Below are 12,217 nucleotides of genomic sequence, written 5' to 3'. Positions count from 1 at the left end.
GAGGCAAGTCGGAGCCCTGGTTCTGGCACCCGCGCTGACCTCACGGTACCTGGAAAGGGCTCCGCCACACTGCATGTGTGTGATTAACAGCTTATGGAATGTGGTCTTCTTCTTTTCCGTATCGTGTTCAGCCTCGAAGGTCTCCGGGAGGTCATGTCCGCCTCTGAGACGAGGTATTGGTTCTGGCTCCAGGACTGCTTTGAGATACTTAAAAGAAGTTGACCATGCTTCATACGTCTTACTTACAAAGCATGTGACTCAGTCCACCTTTTCGTAACAGCCGCTGCACCTTGGGGGGCTTCCTGTAGGCAGTGCTGAGTATCAGGCGTAGCGCTCGTCCCGGCGTCATCTCTGCTGTGGGTTCTCGAGGGGTTTCTCTGTGCCGCGTCCACTGCGCCGCTAGCAGACATTGCATAGTGGCCTCTTCTCAATACTGCATCTGGCCTCTGAGGGCTTCCGGAAGGTGGTGCTAAGGAGAGGAAAGAGACGCCGGTTCTGACATCAGCCCTTCCCACGGTACCTGAAAAGATGGTTGACCACAGAACATGCGCTGTCTCTGTGTCGTATGTAATGTGGTCCACGTCTTCTCAATATCAAATTCAGTCGCAGAGGGCTTCCCCGAGGCAAAGCCAACTTCGTGGGAGACGCGCTGGTCTGGCTTCGGCACCATTTCGCTGTATGTGGAGAGATGGTCGACCATAAAACGTACGTGTGCTTTATGACGTATGTCACATGGTCCACTAATTCTCAGCATCAGTCAGCCTGAGGGGACTTCCTGGAGGCCACGCCAGCTCGGAAGCAGGTGGTAGGCGCCATCCAGCACAGATCACGGGCTTTATTCCCCCAGCCAACACTCAGCACTCAATCCCAGCCTTACCGGGCATCCTGGAGGTGATGGTGGCATTGGGCGTGGGTGTGTGTGGTCTTGGCCACCCTTGCTAATGGCTGGTAACTCATGATGTAGATTGCCAGGGCTTCCGGGAGGTGGTCCCAGATGAAGGGAAGCGAGGCGAGGTCGGCGTCCCTTCCTGGTATTTGAAGACGCGGTTGACCATGGTGTGTACGCTTTATTTATGACGTAGGACACATGGTCTACTTCTTCTCGATATCACATCTGCGCCTTGGAAGACCTTCCAGGAGGTGATCTCAGCTTTGAGGAAGAGCCACTGCCCCCGTGTCAGCACTGCTGCTGCTTGGTACTTGGAGAGAGGTGGTCCGTGGCGCGTTCGCTTTATTTATGGCGCACATTACACGGTCGACCTCTTTGCAGTATCTAATCCCGCCTTGCAAGCTTTCCTGGAGCTAACATCAGCGGTGGGGTGGGCACACTAGCTCTGCGCTTTTTGCCACACGGTGGGGTTTGTCTGTGATGCATTTGTCTTGCGTGTGATGATGACTGACGCGCGGCAGCCTTCTTCTCAGCAGGCCTCGCTGGCTTGGCGGCTCCGAGGGCAGGGCTAACTTGCGGACGAGGAGAATGGCTTCACCATGTGCCTGGGTACATGAGGTGGTTGACCAGAGAGCACACGCTTCATTTGTGCCGTTTGTGACCTGGTCCACTAACCCTCAGTATCTAATCCCCTCTTGGAGAACTTCCGGAAGAAGTGTCCACTCTGGGGGAAGAAGACTTTGCGGGATCAGCCGGGCCTCCGCTAGACTTGGAAGAGAACACCGTCAAGGCGTCTGCCACCCGCGTGCCACGTACTGCAAATCTGGACTTGTCTTCAGTAGCGGATCTTGTCTTGGAGGGCCTCCCAGCTGGGAGGCCATCCATACTCAGGGGGAGGGGCATGCTGTCTGTACCACCCCAAAGTACTGGTGTGACCAGCTGACCAGGGTGTGTGACCCAGGTCATACACCTCAGTATCCAGGGAATCCTTGGGGGGAAATTTGGAGTGGGGAAGCCACCTTGGCTTGGGGGCGTATATGTCTCTACGGTAACTGAGAAAAGTTTGCCCCGGGGGTGAACCAAAAATGTGGCAGCTCTTCTGAGCAGCATCTCTGTAGTCTCACCAGCCTCTGGCCACGATGCCAGTTTCAGGATGTTGAGGCTGCTACCAGGTCTCCACTGGGGGACTTGGATGGACAGCACGCGCTCAACCAGTGGCTTAACCCAGCACTGCAACCGCCCCAGAGTCCACTTCCCTACTCACAGGACGTCCAGGATCCAAGGTCAAGTCTGGGGAAGAATCACTGGTGTTCTGGTCAGTGTTCATCCATGGTACCTGAAGAGAGGTTTTCTGGGTTTCTGTTTCTTTAATGAGGATGAAACACACCTGGTTAACCTCTTTTCCAGTATCAAATCCCATCTTGAAGGCCTTCCGGTCCCGACCTCAGCTTCCGGGAAAGATGTTTACTGTCGGCTCCCGCCCAGTGGACAGAAATAAGTGGGTGACCACAAAGCCTGACTCATGTCGCCTGGTCTACTAACCATCCGTCTGCAATCCATATTAACAGGGCTTCTGGGATTGGCTGTCAAGTCTGAGGAAGAGCCAGCTCATGCCAGTGTAATTGGTGGTACTTGAGGAGAGGTTTTCTAGGTCTCCGTTTCTTTCATGAGGCTGAAACACACCTGGTTAACCTTTTTTCCAGTATCAGATCCCACCTTGGAGACCTCAGCCTGTGGGATGGGGTGCTGTGGACATGAAAAACTTGTTGCCCACAAGCCTGCCCCGTATTCTGATTTTAGTTACCTATTCCACTAACCATCAGTATCTTATCCATTCTCAGGAGTACTTCCCGAAGGAATGCCCACCTAGAGGAAGACCATGGTCCCCAAGATAGCTCCATGCCTGGAACACGCAGGTAGGTCATCTATGGTTGCATTTAGCTTGGACTTAGCCCACAAATCCATGTTGGTGAATGCCTGTTGCATGGCCAGCAAGCCCTGGACAGTGTAGGTTGCCTAGACCACTGCCCCACAATCTCTGGTTCATTCCGAAAAGATGTCCTAGACATAATGACATCTTTGGGAAGAAAAACCAGTTCTGAGATCAAGACGAAGCCTTGGGGGTCTCTAGAACTGGTCTGGGATAGGAGCTGTTTATTTCCAGTAGGAATTCTGAGTGCATGTATCTCTTTGGGGCTGCTCGATGTTACACCAGTTCCGGGAAGGGGGCTGTATCATCAACCCTGCTCCAGGAGAAATGAGCACATAGCTGGCTGCAGGACATGTGCTTTACCTGCAACACACCCGGTTCACTTACCGTTGTATCTGCTTCATCCTCAGGGGTCAGTGCTGCTGTCAAGGAAGAAGCTGTGTATCTGGAGGTGGCTCTTTTCTGCGGTCCTCAAGGAGAGGTTTCTTTCAGTATACTCCATCTTTTTTGACAAATTACTCACACCAAAGGGCTTCCCCAGCGGCTCAGCTGATAATGAACCCGCCTTCCAATGCAGGAGATACAAGAGATACAGGCTCCATCCCCGAGTCAAGAAGATCCCCTGGAGATGGAAATGGCAACCTGCTCCAGTAGTCTTCCCTGGAGAATTCCACGGACAGAGGAGCCTGGCAGGCTGCAGCCCATGGGGTCGCAAAGAGTTGGACATGACTGAGCATGCGTCAGGGGCCATCCACACCAACCTCTCTTCAGTATCAAGTACCAGCTTGGAAGATTTCCTGAACGTTGTCAGCTCAAGTCCAGGGGGAGTGAGCCCACACATCTGTTTCCCTTGCTCTGCATGGTGTATCTGATGCTGATGCTCCTTTCATATCCTTTCCAGTAGGACTCCATGGAGGTGAAGCCAGCCTTTGGGGAAGGAAGTGGTTCTTGGTCGGCTCTAAAGCCGGGGCACAGAGGTAGGTCGTCTACCTCGTGTTTGGTTCGATGGGAGTAGGCCATGTCTCAGTGCTGGGCTTTTTCGTGGCAGCTGGGGAAGGGGCATGGGTTCTTGAGAAGCCCCAGGTCTTTCCACTTCATCCCCACTTGGTTTGATGAGTGTCAGAACAGCTGCGGTCTTAGCCATGAGCAGCACTAAAGAAAGTGGAAGTGTTAGCCGCTCGTTGAGCCTGACTCTCTGCGACCCCACGGACTGTAGCCCACCAGGCTCCTTCATCCATGGAATTTTCTAGGCAAAAATACTGGCGTGGGTTGCCATTTCCTTCTCCAGGGGAATCTTCCCAACCCAGGGTTCGAACCCAGCTGCCTGCATTGCAGGCAGCTTCTTTACCATCTAAGCCACCAGGAAAGCCTACCAGTCTTTAATATCCTGTTAGCTGATGCCCAAACATTGTTCCTTACACCAGAAAAGAGCCGTGAGGGGAAAAAGAGAGAAAGGTGAAGAAGTGGGGTCATGGCGGGGGCCATCACCTCTGATGTGTCCAGGGTAGCAGCTGCTGCGTTCTTGCAGGCTGGGCACTCTGGTGGCTCACCAGGGATCAGAGACAGATTGTCAAGGTGGAGGGGGGCAGCCTGAGTGGTGACCCTCTTTGTCCTCAGCTCTAAAGGCCAGCTACAGAGAGAGGGGAGGGCACCATTATACCACTTGACAAGAGAAAGCCTGGGCTTCTTTTTCTGTGACTTTTGAGTCCTAGCTCTCCAGGCCTGTTGGGGGTGGGTCTGTCTCCTTAGTGAAATGAAAGTCTGCAGAGATCAATATTCCCCCATGAAAGAATTATGGTCAAGAGGGTTTTGCAGTAAAACAGAAAAGCTAACCCAGATGTGGCCCAAACATTTGGCCAACTGACTTCCAGAAATGAAAGTTGTTTTTCTTCCTTAATTCTGCTGAATTAAATGGAAGGCAGTGGAAAGTAGTTAAGTGGTATTTCATGTGGAAGATGGAGGCCTGGCTCTCTCCCCAGCTGTCCCTACCCTGCCTTGGCACTCACTTTACTTAGGACTAACTTGATATCATGCATCTGTTTTTAGAGCCACAGCTTACCTGGAAGATTACCTGGACCCGTAGCCGATTCCTTGCAGGGGCCTGGGTGTCTGTTTACTGCAGACCACATCTCCGGCCTCTTGACCACAAAATGTGGGATTTATCTGTGAATTTGCTCCTGATGCATTGACCTTGGGGTGCAAACCATTGCTGGGACACTTCCTGAGGCCTGATACAGCAATACTTGCAGAAGGAGATTACAGTTTCCCCATCAAGGAAAGCTCCAATTCCTGGAAAGCAGTTGTAACCAAATGTTCTCTGTACTCGGGGAAAGTATTTCACACGTGACCTCTTGTCAGTGTTGAGTCTTAAAGGGTTTCTCGGCTGACCTCCGGAAGCAACCCCAAGACACTCGATTCAGACTCTTCGCTTGTATATGACACATGTCAACTGGTCCATCCGGGGCCACACAGGCTCAGGAAAACTTCTCCAGCATCAGCGGAAGACTGCACGATGTTTTGTTTTTTTTTTGGTGTGTGTTTTTGACCAGGGCTAATCTTCGATACTTGAAGGAGAGGTTATCCGTGTTGTCTTCTCTTTATTTATGATGAAACATACACGGGAAACCTCTTTTTTAGTATCAAATCCCACCCTGGAGGCACGTCCTGTCCCCTGTGCAGCCTTCAGGGGAGGGACGTGGCCAGCTGCGCTCTGAGTAGGCAAGGGGAAGGAGGACTGTCGTGTGTCGCAGGGTGCGGGTGGAGGGTGGCCTCCAGGATCCAGCCCTCCACGGGACAGCTCCCTGGAAGGGAAGCCATGTTTGGAGAAGGGCCTAGCTTGCTGTGTTGGAGGGAGGCTGCCCTTTGCGGGTCTCATCTGTTTGATGACTCACGGCGGGTGGTGGCGCCTCAGGGTGGGATCCGGCCAGGATGGCTCTCTGGACACACCAGCCGCTCTCCAGGGTAGCTGAGGGGATGGTAGACCGGTGACGTACACTTCATTTATGATGTAGGTCACCCGTTTGACTATTCACCAGCACCCAGTCCATCTGTGGGATGACATCTTGGTGCACATGGCGACTTTGGAAAAGATGTAGGAGGATGGGGGACCGGTGTGAGTCTGTTGTATGGGGGGGTCCCTCTCCCGCCTTTTAAAAAATAAGTAGAAGCAATCGTCAGTCAATCGTCTCTTCCCACTCAAACCTCTCCCAGGAGGATGGTTAACCTGCACTGCACGCGTCAGGGAGGAGGCCCAGCCCACAGCACAGGTTGAAGACAGGACATGTCTTACCTGCTTCAGGGTCCAGTCTGTCCAGAGTGTGCGTGTGCATGCGTGCGTGTGTGTGTGTGTGTGTGTGTGTGTGTGTGGCCAATAGTGCTAATGTTGGGAGCACCTTCTTTTGTGACGTCAACTCTCTTCTATGGGGTCTGGAAAGAGGCTGTCTAATGAGGTTGTCATGTATGAGATGAATATCACATGGTCCATCTCCTTTCAGTAGTAAAACTACCCCGGAGGATTTCCCGGATGTGACGCCTGATTCCAGGCAGCACCACTGGTATCTGTACCGCCACAGTGAGTGAGCAGCTGAGGCACCGGCCTCGGTGTGCTCACAGGCCGATTTCAATGTGCCCCTTCTGGATCGTTACCACCTATAGAACCCAGCCTCTCCTTGAGTGCATTTCAAGTCCACGCTCATTACTTGGGGAGGAGGCTTTGTTGTCATCACTCATCTCCGTGTCTGTTGTTCAGCATTTTTTTGACCTAGGAGGACTCATCCAGACTGTCAGATGCTGCTTCAGAGGCATTCTGGACATGGCACCGATGGCAGAGAAGGGGCCTTGGAGTTCACCATCTATGAAGGTATGGATGCTAATATCTCACTCAAGACCACATGCTCAGCTTAGCACATGTGTCCCCTGGTCCACTAATTCTGAGTGTCCTTCCCTGGCAGCTCAGCTGGTAAAGAATCCACCTGCAATGCAAGAGACCCTGGTTCGATTCCAGGGTTGGGAAGGTTCCCTGGAGAAGGGAACAGCAACCCAATCCAGTATTCTGGCCTGGAGAATTCCATGGACAGAGGAGCCTGGCAGGCTACAGTCCATGAGGTTGCAAAGAGTCAGACAGGACTCAGAGACTTTCACTTTTGCCATATCTAAGACAAGTTCTGGAGATGAGGCTTGCTCCAGGGGGTGAAGGTGGGACTCACCATCTATCACTCTCCTCTTGGACTGCCTGGTGCATGGGTCTCGCAGCCATGACAGGGGCCCTAGAAAGTAAGGGGAAACTCAGAGCCTGCTTAAGACTGAAAATTGCAACAGGCACACCTCTGTCCATGTCTCAATGGTCAAAGCAAGTCACACAGCCAAACCTAAGGACACGTGATGGGAGGTCCGCGGCAGCACAAGTTGGTTACGAGGATGGGACGTGGGGGGACAGGGGAGCATGTGTCAGCCATCCACACGGGCCACCAAAAACTCAGGTTTCATTCACCGTACCTCCCGTGTCCTGTCTGCATGGGCACTTCTGCGAGCTGAAGCAGTCAGCCGTGGTGACACTGCCAGGCCCAAGGTTGTTACCCTTCCTCTGAGGCAGTGTTGTCCTTGAGCCGTCTTCTGTGTTTTGACAATCGTGAAACATCCCTTCTGGCACCCTTTTCATGAAGACATGTCGCCTGATGCACCGGCAGAACCCATTTGCTCTCAGAAGTCTGCCGAAGTGATGCCACCGCAGAGAAGCTGAGCTGCCGAATGATCCTGACCTGTGGTGCTTAAGGAGAAGTTGCCCGTGTCTTTTTCGCTTTATATGTGACGAAACATTCGCGGTGCACTTCTTTTTCAGTATCCAATTCAGCCTCGAAGACTGCTGGATTCCAGTGCCAACTTCACAGAAGTCATGTGGGCACTTGTAGTAGACTCTGGTCAAGATTTTTGCGCCCCCCCACCCCGAATCTTTTTTCTTCCCCAGTGTCCCCTGATTTATCTCATCTTTGAGCCCCTGAATCAAACCTTGCCTGAAGCTTGATGGTTTTCAGTTGTATAAGCCAATCAGTTATATGAAGCCTCTCTCTCCCTTTATTGTTTTGGCCAGTTAGAGTTGGGTTTTATCTTATTTGGATATAAACAGATGATACCATGCTGCTGCAGTGATCCAAAAAGAAAAAAAAAAAAAACCAGAAACAAAAAAAAACACCTTGCATTTATCTTTCAAGGATATATGTCTCTTAGTTCAGCTATCTTCAATATCCCAAGGTGAATTCTTGGTGAAAAATGACTTTTTCTTACGGATTTACTGTGTTTGCACTTCAAAACTGTTGTCCTCTTGGTTTAATTTATGAATGACAAGTAACCCCCAATTAATGTGTTTTGTGTCCAGGGAACACTTCGGCATGGGCCCCTCTCCAAGAGACCTGAAAGACGGTTGGACCCCAGAACATCTCCCCTGCCTCCTTCACCCCCAGGCTCTGGGAAGCCTTCCTGGAAGTGATGCTGACTTTGGAAAAGACATCATTTCTTCCTCCCCACTGTTCAGTGGCCCTCTGTGATGGATTTGCTGTATTTTTCACAAGTCATCCTGAACAGCCTGTCTTGTAGACTAGACCATCTCTCGAAGGAACCAGGAGTGTCTGTAAGAAGGGGATGCTGGAGTCAGGAGCTTGCCAGACACCCTAGGGATGGCCCACGGACAGCAGATGCTACTTCAGTGGCTTGTTCTGCCTAATTTGAGGTCCTTGGCTTCGCATTTCTCAAGAGGATGCCTTGCAGAACCACTGACTCATGGAGGAGATTTTATTTCAGGGTCCCAGACCACCCCGTTTGCTCTGAAATGATGCTCCGCATGCCCATTTGTAGACTTGATTGCAGACATACAGAACCCAGCTGTACTGATTATTGGGTTCTGCCCGTGAGCTCGCCCTGGAGTCATGAGTGAGAGGGAGGCTGGGGTTGACTGACTTCATCCATGATGACCATTTGGCCCTTCTCTGCCCTGTGTCAACCTCGCCCGTGAGGGCTGCCCGGACGCTGCAGACACAGAGCACCGTCCGCCTCCTCCCAGGTGAGCAGACGCCCCATTGCCTTCGCGCACCCATTGGCTGGATGGTACTGCCCGAGGCCCAGCCGCTGCACCCTGACGCTCGGTGTCCCTTCCACACAGGCGGACCGTGGGCTGTGAGCACATCCGTGCCCATCGGGGCTGACTGCTGGTACCTGGAAAGAAGTCGCCCATGTTCTTTTCGCGTGATATGTGACGAAACAAACATGGTGCACTTCTTTTTCGGTGCCACATCTCAGCGTGAGGAGCCCCCTGGCCCCATGGCGGTTCACGGAAGGGGCTCTGGTGTCCCTGCCTCTCTGGGTATGTATGTGGAGGCTGAGCCCTCATCCACTGTGTGCTGGTGGGTCCAGGGACACCCGGTATCTGACCATCCTTGGTTTGATCACAGGTCATGCCTTCCTCTAAGAACGGGCATGACTGCAAGAGGCCTCCGTTATGTTGCCCACTTCCCGCTGCAGAAGAGGCTAGGTAAACATGTCCAGGTTCCAGAGTGAGGAACTTCACCCAGCATTTGAGGGGGAGCTTCAGATGAGAAGCGGCCCCCTTCCCGAAATAATAGAACTCAATAGCAGCAGTGACAGCTACAAAAACTCAGAGCCAATGAAAACGACCCACCGGCCCTCTCCAGAGGTGGGGGTGGATGGTGCCCAGGTGCGTGGGTGTTGGCTGTGATCGTCCCCTGGGGGACTGTCCCCCACACCTCCCTAGGAGGGCTGATCAGGGACGCCTGCTGTGGTGGAGGGCGGCGGTCCCTGGGGTTCTGGAAGAGGGGTTTTCCCAGGACAGCCATTTCACTGGGACTAATTCTGCTCAGCCCCTCTTTCTAGGTTCCAGTCCTGCCCCCAAGGCACATGTTCCCAGATGTCGTGGCAGAGCAGGGACATTGGTGTCAGCCCCCTGGTTGGGCCCGACAAGTTGATGCTGTCCCATCTTTCGGCCTCTGCACTCCATGCACCTGCCACCATCTTCCCGCAGGAAGCACCACAGGGCTCCATGGACCCTTCTATTATGTGGTCCTTGAAGAGGTATTCCCAGGTGAATTCGTTTTATTTATGACGAATCGATCTCGGCCAACCTCTTTGCAGTATCAAATCCAACATGGGGGAAGGGCCGTCGGAGCTGGGACTTTTGGCGTTGGCAGAACCAGAGGGTAAGTGGCCAGTTGCTGTCTAGAGAGTTCGAGTGGCAGTCCTGGACAGCCGATCCCCTAACGCTCAGTTTCTTTCTTCCTCAGGAGGAGTTTCTGGAGCTCTGCCAACTGGGACCAGAGGCCCCAGGGTTGGTTCCTCTCAGTGCTCTGTTTGGTACTAGAAAAGAGGTTGTCTGTGTTTCTTAGCTTTGTTTATGATGAAAAATATGGGTACACTTCTATTTGAGTATCATATCCCATCACGGAAGCCCAGCTCCAGCTTCCGGAAAGAGACGTTAACGACGAGCCCCATTAGTGGCACTTGGGTGATGCTGGGCTCAGCGACTGCCTGCGGAACGCTTGAGTCCTGCCCCGCCCACCCTTGGGGGCCTGTCCTCCCATCAGAGACTGTCGTGGGGGCACAAACAACTTTGGAGAAGAAGCAGCTATCACCAGAGGTCCATCAAGAAAAGCTGTCCAAGAGGTGGCTCACAGAGCCTACCTGATGGACCAAGTCAAGTGCCACCCTCCTGGGTGATGGGAAGGCTCAGATGCAGGAACACCTGCCAGGATTTCTGAACCGAGATAGAGGGCAGCTGGCCCCAGAGCCCCAGAGTCTCTGCAGCCCTGAGGACCTCCTGGAGGGGGGATTCTGGTTCTGAGCCACCCATGGGATGTGAAGTGGCCCGATGATGCCTCTGTCCTATACCCAAGGAAACAGGAAAGGTACAGCTTTCAGGACTGAGCCTCCTTCCTACCTGGGAGGCCGTTGGCATCCTGCAGCTGGTGTCAAGGAGGGCCACCCACACCTGCGAACAGGTAGGTCAAAGGAAGGCTCGGAGGGAGCGTGAGGTCTTTGATGGCATCTGTTCTCTGCGTGTGAGTGCTCACCATCCATTTCTTTTGCAGGAGGATGTCCAGTGGACAGAGGAGGAACGTGTCACAGAAGTTGGTCTGAGATGTTCGAAAGGAGGTTGTCCGTGATGTATTTGCTTTATTTGTGGCAGATATTGCACGGTTGATCTCTTTTCTTCATCAAATGCCTTCTTGAAGGATTCGCTGCACGTGAGGGGTCAAGTTCCGGCATGGGGAGTGGGGAGGTGTTATACCACTCTGAGGGCATGGGAACAGATGGTTGACCAGATGGCTAGAGTGTTCTCCTCTGTTTTTCTTCATTTCTTCTTTTGTGAATTGAGAATGTATTAAATGATACCCTATCATCCTGGGGTTTTTTTTTTTACAGTAAATCTGTCAATGTGAAAAATTAGGCTGTGTAACACCAATTTCTTTTAAACAGTTGACAAATAAATGTGAACAAAAAGTTGTTTAGCACTATTTTTTTTTTTTTTTGGAGTTTTAGAAGAATCCTGAACCAAAACCTCCAGTGTTTTGGTTTCCAAAGCTTAACCTCTGAAAGAACAGATGAGCCACCAGAAATACACTGAACAAATTATAATGATAAAGATGAGATGATCATGGGAATTGTTATGACTGTGTGGCAGATGTACCAATGTTTTAGTATAAAACTTATTTTTCAGATTGTTTTATTTTAATAATAACTTTTTAAGACAAAATACCAGTCTTCTTGGGAAAGTTACAATTTTAAAATTCTTAACAGAAAGCAACTACAAAGTCTTTACACACTTCTCAAAGGCCCCTGTGCTGTATCTCATCTGATTGTCTCTGACTTATCTTTTTGTAGTTTTGCTGGGGAGCAGAGTGATGTTTTTAATATGTAAACTTGGAGAAGTTAATACCTAAACTTGGAGAAGAGTTCCTCGAGACTTGTAGGCAGGTGGATTATTCAAGGAGAGTTCTCCAGGAAGACCATTCCAGAGGGAAATGGGGGTAACAAGAGAGGGAGGGGGTTACGCCCAACAGTGAGCAGACATGGTTATCAGCTGATAGACCCGTGGTAGCCCACCTGGCATCTTATCCTCAGCAGGACACTCAGGGCGTGGTGCCTGCTTCTTGGAAGAGACAACAGGTGAGTTGACATTGATTCCCTAGGGCCCCTCACTACGTCTGTTCCAAATCTCAACTGGCTGCCTCCATTTCAATTTTTAAGAAAATACAGCCCAACTGGGAATTATTGCTTAAACAGTATGTCCTCCTCATGCATGACCATGCTTGTGAGATCCACTCCTGGGTACCTGAGCAATGTTGGTCACAAACTTAGACCCTCTGATCCCCTAAATATCCATGGCCCATTTATTC

At 51.6% G+C, this 12,217-nt stretch overlaps 1 long non-coding RNA gene across 1 annotated transcript; it reads left to right on the top strand.

Moving 5' to 3' along the window:
• Positions 1–6,946: 6,946 nt before the first annotated feature.
• Positions 6,947–11,324, top strand: LOC120875180. The gene is made up of 2 exons (XR_005723835.1): positions 6,947–10,819; positions 10,910–11,324. It is a non-coding gene; the product is annotated as an uncharacterized LOC120875180 (long non-coding RNA).
• The last annotated feature ends 893 nt before the right edge of the window (positions 11,325–12,217 follow it).

The sequence above is a fragment of the Oryx dammah genome, unplaced genomic scaffold (assembly GCF_014754425.2).
Source record: "Oryx dammah isolate SB20612 unplaced genomic scaffold, SCBI_Odam_1.1 HiC_scaffold_16, whole genome shotgun sequence".
Taxonomy (NCBI): domain Eukaryota; kingdom Metazoa; phylum Chordata; class Mammalia; order Artiodactyla; family Bovidae; genus Oryx; species Oryx dammah.
The sequence above is the reverse complement of the archived record's forward strand: the minus strand, read 5'-3'. Positions and strand labels throughout refer to the sequence as shown.